The following is a 19453-nucleotide window of genomic DNA, read 5'->3' as shown; positions in this document are numbered from 1 at the left end:
TCCTGGCACACAGAAAGTGCTCAATAAATGTACGTGTTGAAGAATTAATGCGAAAGTGATACAATTTAAGAAATTCGCGCATTCTTTCAAATCAGATTAAAACTGGGAGTCGATTTCCTCCGGTAAATGAGTAATGAAGAAAAAACAAATCCCTGGTTTTACAACACGGAAGGTCAGGGGTACTCCATCCTCAGTAGCTTGTGGCATGTCAGTTACCCCGAAACTTTACTTCTGGGGAGTTTGTCAAATTCCAGATACTTGGAGCCAGTTCCTCAGAGAATCCAATTCTGAGTTTCTGCAGTGCAAGCCTAGAAAGCTGCATTTTAAGCCAGGGCTTGAAGAGGTTCACGTACAGAGGATCCCTTGAGCACAAGAGGGTTGTTTCTCCACTGGAAGAAAGCAGCCAAAGCTTGATGCCTACCGTAAATCCCGCAGCCCAAACCTCTGCTCCTGCTAGTATTAATATAATATAAATATGCTTAGCTGTGCCAAGCACATTTTCCCTCTTATGGCCCACTGGAGGTTGTAAACACAATTCAGAGCTATCAAGCCATGGTTGGAAGGAGGGCGTTGCAGTTAGAATGCTAATTGTTGACCATAGCAGAGGAAGCTATAAAGCTCTTGAACAGTTAATTGCCCGAGTCTGTGCTCTGCTCAAGCGAGCCGCAGTCTGTGCACTCTCGGGGGTGCAGGGTCCTGCCCGTTCCACCCTGTCCTCCACGGGAGAGGACGCGCGGAAGCTCGGGGCCAGGCCTGAGAGGCCGTGATTTCTTCAAACGTTCGAGCTGTGCCAGAGTCGCTCGCCCACCCCTGCAGCTGCTCCCCGTTGACCTCTGGAAGGGAGAAATCTCAACAGAACAGAACCGACTCGGGGGCGATTTCTCTGCACCATTGCTGGTCACGGTAGGAAACTGCACAAGCGCCAGCCCCTCCTGACATCACCCAGCACTTCCGCTTCCCGGCTTAGCATAAAAACTAATCTTATCAAAACAGGCAGGACCAAAAAGGAAGAGACGGCCTGGACAGACCCTGTGGGAGGTGCCCCCGACGGGAAGTGAAGTGAGGTGGGGTGAGGTGAGGTGAGGTGAGGTGGGGTGGGGTGGGATGAGGTGAGGGGAGGGGAGGTGAGGTGGGATGGGGAGAGGTGAGGAGAGGTGAGGAGAGGTGAGGAGGGGAGGGGAGGGGAGGGGAGGGGAGGGGAGGGGAGGGGAGGGGAGGGGAGGGGAGGAGAGGAGAGGAGAGGGGAGGAGAGGAGAGGAGAGGAGAGGAGAGGAGAGGAGAGGAGAGGAGAGGAGAGGAGAGGAGAGGAGAGGAGAGGAGAGGAGAGGAGAGGAGAGGAGAGGAGTTTTAGTTGCTTGACGCCTCGTGGCTCCTTCACAGGCCCCATTGCACCCCAATCCCTACTCCTAGGCTCTCCTCAGAAGCCCCATCTGTGGCGAAAGTGTCGGTGGGTTCCCCAGTCCTGAAGCTACGTCAGATCTGCTTTCTCCGCACACTGGTCCTCGGCCTCGGTGAATAGCACAGAAATGAGGAGGCAGCGCTGGAGATGGGGTGAAAGACTGTATTAATAAAGGAAATCATGGTGGTCTTTGGGTCCTGCACATAACAGTGGAGGAATCATTAATTTAGGGGCACCTGATATGTAGGAAACTGTGCTCTACCAAAGATAAGAGGGCAAAAGACTGTAAGGCTGGTTTTATAAACTGTAAAAAAATTTACTTGGTATTCTTAGGACGTGCTCTGCTCAACTTTACTTGAATTTCGCAAACAAAAAACATGGAACAACAAGAATAGCTACTATTTGTTGAGCATATTTTATGTGTAAAGCACTTTATGGAGTGCATTATATTTATTGTTGTAACCTTCACAACGACCCAGAAATATAGCTACTATTATTTTCATTTTATAGTAGAGGAAATAGAAGTTCACAGAGAAATAGTTTGCTTAATTGTAATGCTATAGCTAACACTAGCCTGTACCTATCCAAGGCATAGTAAGACACGCTTGTTTGAAAATCAATACTATAAGTAGCATAGGGAATGTGGTTACAAATAAATGTGCTTTTAAATAAGGAAAAGGCCATATGAGAAGCATAGTTTGAAATACTGCCAAATTCAGGAAAAGAAATATATATCTGTGATTGTAGTGGTCAGGGAAGGCTTCATGGGGCCGGGACTTGGAGAGTGGGCAGAGTGTGGTCTGGCTGAGAAACAGGGTCGCGCATTGGGGTGGACAGGACTGAGGGATGCAATGAGGCAGGACTCGGGGACACCGGTGTTGCTCAGTCTGCTGGGTACAGTTTGTTATGAAAGAATCGTGCGAGAGAAGTTTAGAGGAGTTAGTGGAACTGGAAAAAAAGAAAGCTTCTGAGTGTTACAAAATCTGGATTTTTTTTTTATCTGCCATTGGGAACTTCAAGGTTTTTGTGATCGGGTTTATTTTAGGCAATCAGAATCTGTTTGGAAAGTCATTTCAGTGACTCAGCAATAAGATTAGTCATGGCTGGTGGAAGGAGAGGAAGGAATGAGAGAGAGAGAAAGGGACAACTTTTAGGAAGAACAACCTAGCCACAAAGACCTGGCCTTGCATCTGCCTGCTGCATCTACCATTCACCTGGACAGCAGTGATAATTAGCCAACATCTATTGAGCATTTACTATATGCCTTGCACTGTGCAAGTCATTCATTTGTTCCACAGATACTATTTTCTCCATGTCAAGTGTCCTTTCAGGCACTAGCGAGACAGCTGAAAATGACAGAAATTGCTCTGTTCTGTTTCTAATTCTATGAGACAGATGCCATTATCATCACCATTTTACAGATGAGGAAACCACAGCTTTGAGAGTTTAAATAACTGCCCAAGGTCACATACACGGTAAGTGGCAGATCCGTGACTGTCTGGATTTCAAAATCTAGGCATCAAACCACCAGGCCATGACAGCAATGTGCAGATAACTGACTCTTCCTGAGCTGCAGCTGTCTTTTCTGTAAAACGGGACATAGACCCTCCTCTTAATACAAGTTCGTTTTGTTAATTTATTTATTCCTTCATGATTAGTGGCTAATTAGACTAGACAATTTCAAAAAGCTTCCTAACACTTCTTTAAATAAAGCTTGCATAGTCCTAGTGAGTTTAGTGAAGAATGGGAGGATGCTCACATGAGGATTATGTCACTTCTTGTCTTTTGACAAGGGCCACATTTGGAAGTAGCAAAGACAAACACAGATAAATTCATTCTCTTTGGTCACATTTCTGAAGTTTTCTTGATTTTCTCCAGGAGTCAGGAGAAAAGAATTAACCCTGTGTGCATTTGTTTCATTCCACAACTTTTAAAACGGTGCCATAGACTCGATGACATTTTTGTTAAAATTATGGGTTTGGGGAATTTGGTAAGAGGTCACTTTTCTTAGGCTACACTGCAGAAAGAACTAGCCAAGAGGCTGCACGACTTGGTTAAGCATGTTGAAGGAGGCATCCTGTGTGAGTAATAGCACCTTCTTAGTCAGATTATATTCTTATGAAGGTGGCCTGGAGAGGGGACAGGAAATGGCACATAAACCCTGCAATTGGGACTTGCTGCTGGGCCACCTTTTAAAGACAGGAAATGCATTAAGAAAAGAAAGCCACATTAATCATGTTTCCTTGTGGAGAATACCACCCACCATATCTTCCCACCAGAATAGGTACAGAAAGGGTTGTTAAGAACATTGAAGCCAGTTTCCCTTTATTTTCTTTTTTATTCATTTTTAATTGACAAATATTAATTATATATATTTATAGGCTACAATGTGATGTTTTGATCTATGTAAACTTCATAGAAAGATTCGATCAAGCTAATGAATGTATCTATCACCTCACCAATTTATTATTTTTGTGTGTGGTGAGAATTTTAACAATCTATTTGAGCAATTTTGAGATATACTAAATATAATACCTGTCCTGACAAATGCAAAACCTGTCCCAAGAAAGTCAAGTACGGAGCATAATGAGTTAGAGATCAGAAATCATTTCATATAGATTTTCTTATTTCATTCACATTTCCTAAATATTTTTTGTGTATCTGACCAGGTGTTAAGGATTCAAGGACAGATTTATATGTGGCAAAACTAAATGTGTTCATTTGTTTGCTGATGCTTTGGCTTTGAGGAGTGGCTTTAGTTTCTTATTTAATGACAGTGAACCTTAGTTTCTCATTTATAGAACATAGGCAATAATGACATTTACTTCATAGGGTAGTTATGAGTATTAAATCAGATAGCACATATAGATCCATAAACCTGGCTGGCAGATAGTGTGTTGAAATAAATGTTACCTGCTACTACTAGTCACTGGGAGATGCTGGGATAGAATGATAAGCAATACTGGCATGCTTGCTGCCCTCTAGGGGCTTAGAGTCTATCACCATTATTAATTTTCCAAAGAGGCTGTGGAAGATATGTTAATAGGATATAGTCATCGCCCAAGGGAACAATGGCCAGTTTAAGCCGGGAGATACTGAAAAGCCTCTATGAAATGGTAAGGTTGGGACTGGGGCTGAGGGGTATGAGAAAGCGTATTCCAGGCAGGCAAATCTGTGTGCAAAAAAGGTAGTGCAAAAAGCCAGGACTGCTCAGGACATGGAAACAGCTGCTCAGAGCTAGAACACTGAGATTGTTGGGTGGGAAGACTGAAGAGGAAGCTAGAGCTAAATCAAGGGGGGATTTTTGTGCAGTTTGATTCTGGCTGTGGTTTAAATGTGTCTCTCAAAAATTCATATATGTTGAAGCCTAACCACCCAGGTGACTGTATTAGCAGGTGGGGCTTTAAAGGGAGGAGGGCATGCGTGAGGTTCGTGCCCTTATAACAGGGCTGCAGGGAGGTAGCTTTTTCCCTTCTGCCTTGTACCATGTGAAGACACAGCAACAAGCAGAGAGCAGCCCTCACCAGACACCGAAACTGCTGGCACCTTGATCTTGGACGTCCTGGCTTCCAAAACTGTGAGAAATAACTTTTTATTATCTATAAATTACCCAGTCTGTGGTATTTTGTGACAGTTGCAAGAACGGACTAAGAGATTCCTTTAATAAATATTCTTAAATGCCTATCACATATGTGCCAGCCACCATGTGAAGTGCTGTAAGAAAAAAAGAAGGAAAGAACCTTGTTTCAAAAGCTATTTACAAATATCCCTTGCCCAGGGCAGTGTGGGTCATAAGTACCGTGACAGAGGAACGAACAATGCAGTGGTCCCGGCTCCTGCCCCAAACTGGGACCCTGAGCAGGTTAATTTAGCTCTTTGGGGCTCACCTTTCTCATCTATGGACTGAGAATCATAATTCCTCCGTTGCCTGCCTCACCTGAAAACAGGGCTGAGAGCTGAGAGTGTCAGAGGGGGCAATGACCAGAGGCCACCATGGGAATCGTAAAGCACCATTGACGTGTGAGCAACCATGAGAAAATGCTGATGACGTGGATCCCCATAATGGTAAAGATGATGATTATGATAAAGAAGCTGGAGAAGATTGGGATGAGAATGGTGAATAAGATGAAAACAATAGAGATTGTCACGGTGATTCATCATGATTCATTCCATCATTCAACAAATATAGGTGGAGAGCTGACTACATGTTGGACACTCTTCTAGCAATATGGATACAGTAATGAACAAAAGACAGTGCCTGCTTTATTTTGAATTGGGAGGAAAATTATAAATAGATGAGGAGTCATAATTACTAGAATTTTAGATAGCAAGAAAAACACAGAGTGAAGGTATGGAAAACCGTGGGAAGTGGCAATGCTGCTGCTGAGGAGGATGATTCTGCTAATGGCTGAAATGTCTTAGCAAAATGAAAAACCTGTGAGAGATTCAGGTCAGGGAGGCGGTTTCCAGTGGACTCCAATCTCTGTCACTGTGGGTGGCACATGGTGTCAGACGTGTGATGTTATGGCATTCGTGTGTACCTGAGCCACATGCGTGGTGGCCAAGATGGGGGAGAAAAGAGCTTATGGAAGAGATTTCACCAAGTCCATTCTGAGCCCAAATGACCGAGCAGTCTGGGCAAGCAAAGACCTTGGTTGTTTCTCTCATATAAAACACGAAGCTTGTCTTCCCGTCTCCAAGAATGGTTTCTGTGTAAATATCAGGAGCCTGGCTCGTATCTCAGGTTAGCAATGTCAATTTTCTCCACAAGAAATAATAACATTGTTGTAATTGATTTTGGCTTTAAACTTGTGTTATTGTCCCTAGGGAAACAAAGTTGAGGGTGGGTGGAGAAAGTCTATTAAAACCCTGGGTTCTTTCCGCACTTACAAAGAACATACAATGACTTCACACAGCCCCGTTTTGGCAGCCAGCATCCAGATCAGCTTGGGCTAACCCTGAGGTAAACACCTGAACATCCTGGGAGCAGAGAACAGAGAAGCTGAAGGACTGCAGGGAAGCCGGGATACAATGAGTACATTCTGTAACATTTTAGAATGTGCTGTATGTGAAAGAATAGGCCCCATTAGACTCTGGAAGTTAACCAAAAGCAGGGGCCATGTTTTAGTCACATTTATGTTCCCCGTCTTTTAGTACTGAATCTGATACACACACAAAAATCAGCAAACATTTAGTGGTGTGAAGGTGGGACAGAATAAAAGAGATGAGTAGGTGAATGGAAGAAATTAATTAACAGACACTGGCGTAGAGCAGAAGTGAATGGAACAGACAGATGTGGGATCCAATCCAGGCTTCCTCATCACCGACTGACGGATCCTGAGCATGGTCTTGATCTTCAGCTCCATTTTCCTCATCTGTGACATAAGGATAATTGTCACATCTGAGAGAGATACCATGAGGATTATAAAATGACATAGGGTTTACAAAGTTCCTGAAGCAGTGCCTGGAATATAGATGTGCTCAGCAAATGGTCAGTATTAATAATCATATTAATTACTATGCTCATGATCATTGTTAGGAAAGGACAATATGACCCTAATATGAGATATTTCAGGACCAGAAGAAGAATACATAACATAGATATATTGTAATAAAATAGCTAATCACATCATCACTTAGCAAGGGCTTTGATCCCTGTGCCTGATGTATCCGTCTCACCATCCCTGAAATATAAAGGAATACACACACATATTTATTGATCACTTAATATGTTTAAGGTGTTAAATGCTATGGGAAACACGGAGAATTATAAAATGTGAGTTCTGTCCTCAAGTTGCTTTTACTATGTAGAGAAGCAGAGAGAAAAGACACACATGAAAAAATCCATGACACCAAGCATTCCAAGCTGAGCATGATTGGACATCAAAGACTGCTCAGAGGCAGGGTGACTGAGGACAGCAGATAAAACACAGCTAAGCCCCACCTTCCTAAGAGGCAGGCGTTCTGAGACTGGATGGTAGGTCAACAAAGCAATGAAAATGGATGTTTAACAATAAATATTTCAATTAAAAAAGACTTTAGAAATTTTAAAACATCATTCTAATTAAACTTTAGATCAAAGAGGAAATGCACACTGTGGTTATAGACTTTTAGAGAGTAACTACTATAAAAATTCTACCTATAAAATTTATGAGATATGGTCAAAGCCATACTCAAAGAAAATTATATTGTCATAAATGCTTCCCTTTTTAAAGACCAAAGAATAAATATGAAGGAAATTATCATTACAATAAAAAGGGGAGGAAACTGGCAAAATATGTCTACGTGGGAGAAAAGAATAAATAAAGTGAAAGCAGATACGAGCGAATTACAAAGCAAGAAAACAAGAATTATTAACAAACTTAAGAGGTGGTTACATAAAATAATCATATATCCAGGGAAAACGTACACATCTTGGGTAAAAAGATAAAATCAGAGATTGTGTTGTGGGGAAAAGTGTATCTTCCATTAGAAATTGAAAAAGAGTTCATAACAGGTAGAAAAATGTGAAATTATTTTAAAATGTCATTAAAATGTTTAAATAAAAGTGATAATTTTTTTGGAGACTAGAAATGATCAAAATTGATTCAAGAAGTAGAAAATAAGAATTGGACAATGACTCAGGAAGTCTTTTTTTTAAAATTTCAAGAACAACCTCCATGATGTTTGTTGGACCCAGATGAATTTTACACATGAATCCTTTAAGAAGCAGAAAATACCCATATTGTTTTAACTGTTCTATAAAAAGGAATTAAAAGATCCCCAGTTTGTCTTTTGAGCTAGCATAACCCTGATAACCAAAATCTGATAAGTATGACCTAAAAACTAAAACATTAGACAATTTCAATTGCTGTTGTGTTTAATAATAAATATGGCCCATTCAGCTGTCCTAGATTCTGACCAGTCACATTAGCCCACCACAACTTCCAAAAGAAGTAAAATAATGAGTGGATACAGAGGAAGGAGGAGGAAGTTTTGGTTTTGTTTTTAGAGACATGGGTTAGGAGGAGAATGTCCGCTCTGCTGCACAGCCTGGTCTCGAACTCCTGGCTTCAAGCAATCCTCCTGCCACAGCCTCCTATGTAGCTGAGATTACGGGCCTGAGCCACCGCACATGGCAGAAGGGTTAGGAGGCTCACTTTCTCCAACCTATCTTTATCTAAGTGGAATGCTCAAGAGAATGACTGAAAAAGTATTAGAATTGGTAAGAGAGCTTAGTAAACTGCTTAGCTACAAACATAAGATGATTATCTTTTCTATGTAACCAATTTTAACAGTTCTCAATAAAAATATAAAACATCTGGGAAGAATTTTAACAAGAATACTTGGAACCTATATGGAATAAGCTGTTAATATAAATATTTTCTAAAGGACATAATACATGGAAAATTATGCCTTCATTCCTCAGTAAGAAGACTGATTATTATGTGAAATATACTCAATTTATAGATTTTAATGCATATCAACCAAAATCCCCAGGTGGTGATTTTTGAATTGTCAAAATGATTACAAAGTTCATCTGAAAAAGATAAATAGATTAGAATAGGCAAGAAAATTTTGAACAAGAAAAATGACAAGGTGGTACTTGATATATTTATTTTAATATATTGGTAAATTTAGCTTTATTGGTTTTAAAATATATTTTAAAGCTAGAATAAGTTTTAAATGCATGCAAAGATATTAAACTAACATGATAATGATGGATGCCAATAGATTGGGCTACCTGATTGCTTTTCTTTTGTTTTCTGTTCATAACAGGTAGAAAAATTTCTTTCTCCCTGTTTTCTAAATTTTCAATGATATGCATGTATTACTCTTCAGAATAAAATTTAATGTTAATTTTTTAAAAGATCTGTAGGATGCAGATCAAAAAAGGAGGCAGTCTAACTTGCGGCAACTCCAGGAAGAAACAGGTGAAATATAAATATTAGCCCCATGAGACTATATGGAATTTATATTCTCAATTTGAGGATGTAAATTTCTCCCCTCATAGCTCCATGAGGGTTGGAGATTTTTTTCTTCTGTTTCATTCGCTGCTATATTTCCAGCTTCTAGGACAACGTCTGTACTATAATATACACTCAATAAATGATGACAAATGAACACATATGAAGTATAGTTGATGTCTTAGTTTAGATCTACAACCCCACCCCAAACAGAGCCCAAGACGGACTTGGGTACAGGTAGTTTACCTGAGAGCCAAGCTTTAGAAACAGGAGTGAGGGAGTGGGTAGAGTGAGGCAGGATAGTCAATCTAAGGATGCATTATCTAAGTTAACAACTGTAAATGGCAGGGGTCCAATTCCCCTGGTACCACTAAGAAACATATAGAAATCTATACCTTAAGGATAGGAGGCCAGGCCATTTGTCAGCAGCCTCCTATCACTCATTGGTTAAAGTTTGTCCCCTAGGGACATTGATTTCTCTGCTCTAATAGTAGTATCCTGCAAGTTTGGAAGATGTGGTGGTGGGAGGCAGGGTAGAGAGGGGAAAGGGAGAGAGGGAAAGAGTGGTAGGGATGGAGGGAAGGAAGAAAGAAAGAAAATAAGAACAGGAGGGTCTTGTGCTTGAGACAAGACACAGTCATCATGGGGTTAGAATTAGTCCCTCAGGAACTGTTGATCATAGCAGTGGCTAAAAGCAGGGATGGACCATGAGGTGGACTTGGGGCACCAGAGGCGTATGATGGTGCTGCATTAAAACAGTCTTGACTCTCTTTGCTTGCTCCATGCACAAACAGGTAAAAGGAGGGGATTGCAATTATGATTAAAATCTTCCAATAATTTAAGGCTATCCTATGAAAGAGGAATTAGATTTATTCTGAATCCTTCAGAAGGCAGATCAAAATTAGCTTACTAAGATTAACATGGAATAGAATTTGGTCAATATAAAGAAAAAAGCAATAATGCTGCTCAACAAATGGAACTGAACACTCTGTGATGGCAAGAGCTACCATTTTGGGGAATATTTCAGCAGAAGCCAAATGCTCACATCTAGAGATTGCTGTGCAAGGAGATTCCTGCATGTAATAGGTATTGGCGCAAATGTTCCACATGGTCCCTTCCAGCTCTGAGGTTGTAGTGTTCTAGAGAGAACTAGCCTGGGGACTGAACACAATTGTGTAAGCAGAAGACCTGAGTTCTAGGCTCAGTTCTACTAACTGGCTATATTCCTTTGAGCAAATTACTTATTCTTTATGAACTGTAGTTCCCTTACCTGTAAAATGCACATTCAGGATTAGAATAGATAATCACTACTTAAATGCTCTTTTGGCTAAAATATGCTAAGATTAAAATGGAGACAGAATGGTCTAAGCGCTTACAGCTGTGCCAGGCAAACTGGCAGTGACAAAAACTTTCTAAGGGGCACAGAACAGTGGTGTTCTAGAACCAGCTTGTGCTGGAACAGGAGAGCTGATTGAGCCTCTTTCTCCAATTCTGAGGTTCCGTGATGTCAGGGTGGTTTCATGAGAATATAACATGGACTTGGCTAATAATACAAACCTGAGCTATTTTTGTTTTAGAGGGTAGGTTTGTCAGAACAACTTTGGTTACTAGGCAGATATAGTTTTACAGGAATCAATCTTCAGATTGAAGATTGCCTGACAAAGTGGCTGAGATGGTTCAATTTCTTTCCCTCTACTTTACAAAAGCAAAGTACACCTCATACTATCCTAATTCTCACTAAGAAGCATTGCCCCTCGGTGTAGAACCCCCCAGAACACTAAGCAAAGACACATTTTGAAGTACTGTTATTGATGTCGAGAAAGTGAATGACTAATGACTTGGAAATTAATCCTTTTGCAAGTCAGGTAGTTTTTAGTTTGTTTTCAATAAAATTGAAGGGCAACTCAACCTGAGGTGTCAATAACTAGATCGTTAGCAGTCACTTTTTATGATAAATGACCGTGATCTTTTGCATGAAACTCAGGAGTTCACAGAAATGAGTGGCACTTTAATAACAGATCTTGAATATGGTTTGTGATTGTTTACACATTAAAGACAAAGAGAGAGGGAAAGGGAGAAAAATAGAATTGATGTTTAATACTGTCTCATGCTAATAAGAAATGATATTCATTTAAAAGTACATAATCTAATCAGAACAAAAGCCTATTCATCTTATTAAGGAATACATTTGCCATGACATTTTATTTTGTAATTAATAAATATTTTTGGAATTTATAATATATTTGTTGTTTTGACCAGCAAAACTGTAATAATTTTAATGATAAATCACGCAGAAAAGAAGTGAATGCTTACAGCCTTGTGTTCTCAGGCAATAAAAAATTATATATCCATTTACCCATAATATTTTCAATGCAGAAAAGCATAATGGGCTTTGTATTAAACAGTTTCAAGCATAAAATACACTACATTAGAATAAAATCCTGTGTGGGAAGTAGAATGGAAATTTGAGTTCAAGAAGAAAAAGAACTGATATAAAATTTCCACCTATTAAAGAAGAATTTCTTTCTCTGCATATGTATGTGTGTGTGTGTGTGTGTGTTTAAACTTAGGATCGTGGGTATCAAGTACTTTACTTGCTAAAGTATTTTGATTTTGCTGGATATATTTTAATGATAGTTTTATTTAAAAAATATTAATATTTACCACATGTTGGATACACATCCTTGACAGTTTAGTGAGTAAAATGGGGAGTGGGCATACCTACTCTCTTCTCATAATAAACCACACAGCATAGGGACCACTGATATTAACCATCCCCACCAACTGAATGACAGTTCTATGTGCTACTATGCCACTTGGTATAGAGGAGCCTCTCAGTAAAATCCTGGATTGATTGATCAGTCTAGCTAAAGACCTCAAAGAAATGAAGTCCTTAATTCAATTAACAGCTATAATACTCAGTGGCTACAACCAAAAATTATGTCAGCCAGCAAGAGTTCTGGTCTTCACTCTCTACTGAAGCCTGGCAGGAGGAAGTCTCAAGCAATGTCTACAGCAACAATTCGGATGATGCTGTGCAAGAAAGCCTCAAACTGTTCTGAATCCAAACCTAGGACAATGACATTCAGCCCAAGAATGGCTGTGTTTGGTGTAGCTGTGCATACTCAAGTTGCATGGGCATTGACTCTGGGCAGCAAGGAATAAGAAACCTGGACCTTTCAAAGCAAACCTTAAAAAAAAAAAAGAGTGAGTTCAAGGTGTTGAGATGAAGAAACTTCCCTGGCTTCTTTCTCTGAATTTTCCATCTCTGCTCTCACCCTTCTCCCTAAAAGGAGAGGTGATCATTTACAGAAAAGAAGCAGGGAATTATTGGTTTAGCTTCTCTCTTCTTTCTCCTGGATGCCAGAATTCTGGCTTTCTCCTCCATGGCTGTAATGTTTGGGACAGGTCCCCATGGGGAGAGGACTATGATTGGGCAGTATAGCTTATGACTGGGGGAGTGGGGAGTCTAATTCTGGGTGCCCAGTATCAGTAAGCCTGTATTGCTGCATATCTAAGCTTTATCCTCCAATGCAGCTTCATTGGCAACAAAGGTGATAGTTGGTTCTTCACCATCTGCCTTTGTTGTCTCTCAAGCTGCCAGGGAAAGGAGGTCCCCAAAACCTCTAAGTAGGGGTCCATCTATGGGATTAAATGTGGCTGATCCAAAGATCATTTTTATTAGAATTTGGAGAAGATGCAGGTATCATTATGATCTCAGTATAAGAGAGGGAAATAACATTAGAATGGAGAGACAGAGCGAGCAACTTTTGACATACCAATGGAAAAAGACTTTGACCTAACCCCTGTCTCTTTGCGTATCTAAATATTCCCCATCTTTGTAGGGTGACAATGTGGCATATGTTTTAAAACTTGACCTGATCTATCACGAGTCTTTGTCTGTAAAATGTGAAAAGATGACCAATGCCTTAGGATTGTTGTGACATAGTGGTGATTCTTCTCATTTGAATCTTTATACTGTACATATACAAACAGATGGTTTTAAGGACACAAACAAGAATGATAGCTGATTGAAAAAAATATGACCCATTGGTAACTGACTTTCTGAATTCACTGTCATTTATTTCCCAGATTGGTAGGTTTGTGCCTCTATTATTCTTGACACATGTCTACTTTTCTCATTGAAGCATATGCACCACTGTGTGTACAGGAGCTCTCCCATGCACACACCCCAGAGGATGAGTGCTGTTGTTATCAGCCTCTGGTAGACCTTTAAACTGTTTAAATCATAACTCTCAATTTAAGAGTAGAGCCCATGACATGATGAACATGATTCTTAGTAATAGAAACTAGAACTGATGCAAGGGAACTGAGACTTTACGTCATCAAACTGCATAGTTCATTTTTCATTCATTCATTTATTCAACAAATATTTATTGATTGCCTAACAAGCACTAGGTGCTTTGCTATGATGCTTGCCATAAATTGCAGAAACAGTCACAAATTCTTCCTATCTCTGTATCCACTTTCCATTCTCTAGCTCCTTTGTAACATGGCTTTGAAGCTTCTCCCAACAAGAGAGTATATTTCTCTACCTCTTTCATTTGGGCTTGCCCATGTGACCTGATTTGGCCAATGAGGCTATTAACAAGTATGATGTAATCAGGGCCTTGAAAAATGCTTGATCATTGGGGTTTGCCCTCTCTTGTTCCTTTTGGGAACCCTGTGAATATCACCATATGAATGCATCTAAGCTAGCCTTCTGAACAAAGAGGAATACCTGAACACACCATTATCTCCATGACCCTTGCTGACAGCCAGCCAAGCCCCTGACACGTGCCTGCGCCATCATCCCTTAGCTGACTGAAAATGTATGGGTGAACCCTGTTGATACCCGTTGATAGCACGATGAGCAAAGATAAACTATCTCAGCAGAGCCCTTCCCAAATCACTGACCCACAGAACCATGAGCAAACAAATAAGTGCTTTGTTGTTTTAGGCTACTAAGTTTCAGAGATGGCTATTACACAGAAAGACCTAATTGACCTAGTACTGGAGATTCAACAGCAAATAAAGCAAAAATGTCCTTGCTTGCATGGAATTGTCATTCTTTTAGGGGAGAAAAATAATAAATAAGGAAGAAAATATCAGATATAGTAAACCAGAAAATTGAAATGGGGCAATGTGATGGCAAGTACGTAGAAAACTATTTAGGACTGAGAGGTCCAGGATGGGTCCTCTGAAGAATGACACTTAGCTAACCTCTGAATGGCACAAAGGAGCCAGCCAACGCTAGGGATAAGATTTTTTTCCAGGCTTTGAGTGACTATGTTAGATCCAGAGCAGTTTTCTGGCATAAACTGTGACAGCTTCTAGGTGAGTACAAATCAGTGGCTTTCAGGACAGCTTCCTGCCAAATGTCAGAATTTTCAAATCTGAAAGTATATAATGTGCCCACTGTGCTAGAATAAAAAGGGTGGGAGAAGAAGAGGGAAAACAAAATTCTTATGAATTACAATGAATAGCTTACAAAGGATTCCCCAAGATCTTTGTTCAAAGTTTTGTATTTATGCTGGGACCTGGAGAATTTTTGACTTCACAAGTATGCCCTGGGTATAGAATAAACTCCAAATATGTGTATGACCGAGGCCAAAAAAATGGCCTGAAAAGACAGCAAGATGGGTGATGTGGAGGCTAGGCAAGGCTTCACTGATCAGCACATGTTTTTTCAGAACACTAAATTGACAAACCGCTCATATCTAATGCTGCAGCATGAAGGATTTCAACCAATTATCCATTAATTCTCTGTCACTTCATTCACAGTGGCCCAGGCTGTCAAGATGATGTTCTGAAGAACAAAAATAATATTTATCGAAAATAAAATTATGCCAACCTCAGGGTAGAATCTCAAACTGTATCATGGTTAATATATGAAAATCTTTATGTGCCGCTGATAAAAGATAGAATTGTGGAATAGTGGTGGAAAATACTAGAAAAGCAATATCAATATATATACACATGTGCGCGCACGCACACACACACACACACACGCAGGATGAATACATCTAGCAGAATGAACCATCAGTTTTTTAAGACCTTTGACATAGTACAGGACTAAATTAGAGTAAAATTTGTCATAATATGAAGGAAGGAAGGAAAGAAGAGCAGGAAGGAGATGGTGAGGAGTGAAGAAAATAGAAGAGTAGGGAAAGGAGGAACAAGAAAGGTAAGAAAAAGAAGCTACCAAATTAAGGTTAAAGTGTTAAGTATGTGTTAAAGTTACTGTGAAAAAACAAAAAAAGTAACCTATAGGCAAACTATAAGGTTCTATAGGCGCTAGACTGCAGTGCCACCTACTGGCTGGAAGACTTTATAGCTAGTTGCAAGCAAACACTTCAGCAGCAAGCCATTTCTCCTCCAGCAAGAGACAGATGGGCTGGTGGGGGCATTGCTTTTTAATGCTGATATCATCTTTAATTGATTATAATTCCGACTTTGTAAATGCCCAGAAAAGTAAGCCTAGAGAAAAAAAAAATCAACTCTTTACCCCCATCATTTGTTTTTAGGTTATGTTTACCTAAATTTGCTTAAAGTTAAATTTGGATCAATTTAAAGGCTAATACTGCACTCACCACGAATGTGAACTTCAACATTCTTAGTCATTAGCTAGAAAACCCTGCTAAAGTCAACTTTTTTGCAAAGCTAGTGTGTCAGTGTAAGAATATAGAAACAAACTATCTGCACTCTATCAGTATAAGACTATACACACAAACTAGGCGCATATTCTAATCTTCCAGAGAAATCTTAAAAATTGCCTCCGGGTTTTGGCTGAGATGGCATTTGTCTAATTAAAAACCAGAGAAAGGACAAGAAAATAGTTCTTCCTGCAGCTGATTTTGAAGGTTGTCAGGAAGCAGTGTCAGTTATTAACAGCGTCAGTGCAGAGAAGAGAAGACCTTGCTCCAGGTCTGCAGCTGACAGGTGGAGGTGACACCACGTGCAGGCCTCCGGCCTCAGGAGTGGAGCTTTTTCCAGTAAGCCCCCAGCCCCCCCCCCAAAGGGAGGAAATCTCTATCCACAGCCTTGGGAAGAAAAAATGACATGTAAATAGCTAAGGACAAATAGACATTTCCAAGGGCGATTGTTGCCTGTGGTCATGACACTGCTTTTTTTTCAGGTCTAGATAATGCCACACAATGAAATAGCTCCCTGTTTTCTTACCATTTGAAACTCATGCCTGCTTGGGGCTAAGTTTTTAATGGCCAAATTTGCTATTACTCTTTTATAATCATGGTCACTGGGCTCATTCTTCCCACAGAGTGGGAAGCTTTGGCCCAGCCCAGCTGGGTGCCCTAAATGAGCATCAAGGAGTCTAGGCCCTCTGGGCAGTGGGGGGGCCTTCTTGTGTGGACAATATCAGCAAATGCTGATGATCCTTCCCCACACATACTCCAGGAGGCATGCAAATAAAGACGTGGGCTCCGATGAGATGAAGTAGAATTAGCAGAAGGGACTCGGCTCCCTTGAAAACACAATAGCTCTACTGAGCAGTTGGTGGCTGTCTATCATGCCAGCATCCAAAGGACCAGAGAAAGTCCCCTTTTCCCCAGTGGCACAGGGTAGGTATGCAGTTATTACCTGTTGACTGAAGGAGGTGGCTGGCCTGGGAGGAGTGGGGCTTGAAAACTAGACAGCCTCTCAGAGGATGGTGGGAAGGGGCTGGTACAGTAGATTCTGCAGGCAGGAATGAGGGCCAGCCCCACACACAGGTGGGAGCTTATATCCAGAGAAAGGTACCAGGCATTTATCTCAACAAGAATAATTTGCTCAGCTGAAAAATGAGATTACTAAAAACTACTTTACATGGGATTTTAGGAGAGAATAAAGACTTAGTAAGATAATAGATATGAAAATGCCTTGCATGTCTTCTTCACTGAGGGGATATTACTTCTAATTCACCAATGGTAAACTGAGTCTCAGGGAGGTGAATGGAATTTCCCAAAGTCACACAGCTAGCAAGTGGTAGTGTCCAGCTGGAAATCCAGTTCTGATCCCGGGCGCAGCAGGATCCACTAAACTTTGTTCCCTCTATCTAGCTGAAAACAGGAAAAATCAAAAATCGAATGGGTGATTATTTTCTTTTAGAAATGGGCACAGGGATGTAGCTATTTTAAGCTGCCCAGTCCTGAGGGAGTTGATCCACCCAAACACTCTCACATGAGAGGATCTGAGAAGACGTAGGGTGGGGTGGGGATAAGCCCAGGTTCTAGAGTTTGACTGATGGACTCGGGGCTCCACCACTAACATCTCTAAGTTTCATTGTCCTTGAGGATTTTTATGTAAGATTGTGATGACAATAATAGTATATACCTTATAGTTTTGAAGGCTAAAAGGTAAGATCTATGTGAAACACTATGTGAAGCACAGTGCCTGGCACATAGTAATAACTCAATGCCACCTGCTATTATCATCAAGGCTATGATTTCCAGCATGTTCCAGTATGGAATGGGGCTGGTGATTGGACTCAAGTGATTAGAAAAAGACCAAGGATTTGGGTTGGGCATCAACCCACCTCTTCCCACCCCATCCCTCCACTCAAGGCAGACACACAATTATTTTTCTTGGAATCAAATCTGTATATTTCATTTTAAGACAGACCTCCCTCACTGTTGTTCTTAGGTGGTCTCTGTCTAAGAACATCCCTACTGTCTGGGCAAGCTTGGCAGTGGTTTGTTCCAGTAACCAGGTCAGTGGGAGGGGGGCATGAAGGAGGGACCATGATAGGTAGTCACCAGGGACTGCAACCAGGAACACAACCAGGGGAGGGGTGAAAATCATAGTACTCAGGGGCACACACACACTTCAGCCTCAGAGTCTGGGCTAAAGAAGGAGAGCAATTGTCCAAACCAAAGAGGAGAGAGGTCTCACCAAAGAGGTGAGAAACAGGAGCTACAGCCAAGGCTAGCAGCAGCCTGGTCTTCCAGCCCTCACCCTGCCCCTTCATGGCCAAATGTCTCAGAAATGTCATTTGTACTTGATGCCTTTGTTTCCTCATCTTCCAGACATCCTCAATCCATTCCCGTCTGCCAAGCATCCCTATTACTCCACAAAGAGCTCTTGATGAGGGCATTGATGAATTTAAGTCACTAAATCCAACAGTCATTTCCTTCAGTGACCATTTTATTTGTCCACTTAACAGTATTCTTCACAGTTGACAACTCTCGTCCTGTTTTCCTTAACACCCCGGTCTCCTGGGTTTCCTCTGCCTTTCCCACTGCTTGTTTTTAGTCTCCTTTGCAAATCTTCCCATCTTTACAGGAAATAAGTATTTGAATCACTTAAGGTTCAATTCTAGACCCTCCTTCCCTCACTTTATATTCTCCCCCCCACCTCAGGGAATCTCCTTGTTTATGGTTTTAATGATCTAATCTATGCCAATGACTTTCAAATTCACATTTCTCATTTAGACTTCTCTTCTAAACCAGAGGCCCACATAAATGACAGCCTACTTAGTACCTTCATTTCAAACCCAAAGGTACTTCAAATTCAAAAATGGTCTGAAACCGAATGTGGTTTTCAGCCCCAAACCTGGCCCTCTCCTGGCTCTCCCTATGTCATTGAACGGCCTGCAATTCATCAGTTACACAAACCAGAAGCTAGAAATCATTCTTCATCCTCCATGCCAGTCCACTACCAATTCCTACTGAAATTGTTTGTCAATATCTGCCTAATCTCTCCATTTATCTCTGTCTCTATGATCAGTATTCTAAGCTATTTTGCCTAAACATCTTTAACAGCCTCTTAAATTTATTTTCCTGATTTCTCTTTCTCCTCCTCTCCTATTCTCCACACATTGAGGCCAGAGTAACCTTTTCAGACCATAACCAGTTATATCAGATTCCCAACCCTTCTCTGACTGCTTAAACACTATAGTAGCTTCCCGTGCTGTTAGGATAATGTCCTCCATGTGACCTAGAAGATTCTGCATGATCTTGCCCCACGCTGTGGCCTCATCTTATGCCACTTTTTTGTGGTCTCTGTGTCCTGGCCTCAATGGTATTCCATGCTGTTCCCTTTGTCTGGAATGCACTCCCCTCTCTCTACCTTCACCCAACTTATATCTGATCATTCTGTAGACTTCACAGAA

At 40.9% G+C, this 19453-nt stretch overlaps 1 long non-coding RNA gene across 1 annotated transcript; it reads left to right on the top strand.

Annotated features, from left to right (window-relative positions):
* Nucleotides 1–645: 645 nt before the first annotated feature.
* On the top strand, nucleotides 646–18805 carry LOC105875015 (uncharacterized). The gene is made up of 3 exons (XR_012922807.1): nucleotides 646–903; nucleotides 994–1084; nucleotides 1411–18805. It is a non-coding gene; the product is annotated as an uncharacterized LOC105875015 (long non-coding RNA).
* Nucleotides 18806–19453: the final 648 nt, after the last annotated feature.

The sequence above is a fragment of the Microcebus murinus genome, chromosome 14 (genome assembly GCF_040939455.1).
Source record: "Microcebus murinus isolate Inina chromosome 14, M.murinus_Inina_mat1.0, whole genome shotgun sequence".
Taxonomy (NCBI): domain Eukaryota; kingdom Metazoa; phylum Chordata; class Mammalia; order Primates; family Cheirogaleidae; genus Microcebus; species Microcebus murinus.
The sequence above is the reverse complement of the archived record's forward strand: the minus strand, read 5'-3'. Positions and strand labels throughout refer to the sequence as shown.